The sequence below is a fragment of the Lepidochelys kempii genome, chromosome 1, assembly GCF_965140285.1.
Source record: "Lepidochelys kempii isolate rLepKem1 chromosome 1, rLepKem1.hap1, whole genome shotgun sequence".
NCBI classification, from domain to species: Eukaryota; Metazoa; Chordata; order Testudines; family Cheloniidae; genus Lepidochelys; species Lepidochelys kempii.
The window spans coordinates 323415-324924 of NC_136380.1; positions in this window are offsets into that span (position 1 = coordinate 323415).

Below are 1510 nucleotides of genomic sequence, written 5' to 3' on the forward strand. Positions count from 1 at the left end.
GGGCGGTGTGGGGCGGGTGTGTGTGTGAGTGGAGAGGAGGGGGGGCGGTGTGGGGCGGCTGAGTGTGTGTGTGTGTGGGGAGAGGAGGGGGGGGGTGTGTGTGTCGGTGAGAGGAGGGGGCGGCGGTGTGGGCGGGGCTGTGAGTGTGTGTGTGTGTGGGAGAGGAGGGGGGGGCGTGTGTGGGGGCGGGCTGAGAGCTGTAGTGTGTGGGGAGAGGAGGGGGGCGGGGTGTGTGTGTCGAGCGCGGAGGGGGGGCGGTGTGGGGAGGGCTGTGTGTGTGTGTGTGTGTGTGGGGAGAGGAGGGGGGCGGGGGTGGTGTGTGGGGAGAGGAGGGGGGGGCGGTGTGCGGGCGGGCCTGTGTGTGTGTGTGTGATGGGGAGAGAGGCGGGGGGGGGGTGTGTGTGTGGGAGAGGAGGGGGGCGGTGATGGGGGGTGTGTGTGGAGTGGGGCGGGCTGTGTGTGTGTGTGTCGAGAGGAGAGGTGGGGGGCGGGGTGTGTGTGTGGCGAGACGGAGGGGGGGGCGGTGTGTGGGGCGGGCGTGTGCTGCTGTGGTGTGTGTGGGAGAGAGGGGGGCGGGGAGTGTGTGGGAGAGGAGGGGGCGCGGTGTGGAGGGTGCTGTGTGTGTGTGGGGAGAGGAGGGGGGGCGGGGGGGCTGTGTGTGTGTCCCGAGAGGAGGGGGGGCGGTGTGGGGCGGGGTGTGTGTGTGGGGAGAGGAGGGGGGGCGGTGTGGGGCGGGCTGTGTGTGTGTGTGTGTGTGGGGAGAGGAGGGGGGCGGGGGGTGTGTGTGGGGAGAGGCGGTGGGGCGCGGTTGTTGGGGAGGGCTGTGTCGTGTGTGTGGGGAGAGGAGGGGGGGCGGGTGTCGTGTGTGCTGGGGAGAGGAGGGGGGGCGGTGAGGGCGGGGCTGTGTGTGTGGGGAGAGGAGGGGGGGCGGTGTGGGGCGGGCTGTGTGTGTGTGTGGGAGAGGAGGGAGCTGCGGTGGTGTGGGAGCGGGGCCTGTGTGTGTGGGGAGAGAGGAGGGGGGCGGTGTGGGGCGGGCTGTGTGTGTGTGTGTGTGGGGAGAGGAGGGGGGGCGGTGTGGGGCGGGCTGTGTGTGGTGGGAGTGAGAGGGGGGGCGGTGTGTGTGGGAGAGGAGGGGCGGGGCTGTGGGGCGGTTGTGTGTGTGGGAGAGGAGGGGGGCGGTGTGGGGCGGGTGTGTGCTGTGTGTGTGCTTGGGAGAGGAGGGGGGGCGGTGTGGGGCGGGCTGTGTGTGGAGGCAGCGGCTGGGGCCTGTCTGCTCGGTCGGGGAGAGGAGACGGGCCGGGCGGCCCCCGCCGCCGGGAGCCTGTCGTTTTCACTGTTCTCTTTATACCAATAAAGTTTTGTTCAATCGCCTCGCAGTGCCTTGTGGGGATTGTAGTTCGGCGGGGCACAAGCTGCGCCGGTTGCGCGCATGCTCAGACTGGCCGGCGGCTGCTCCCTTCCGCGGCGGGGCCTGTTCGGGCGCGTGCGCAGTGCGGCTGTCCGCGGCGAG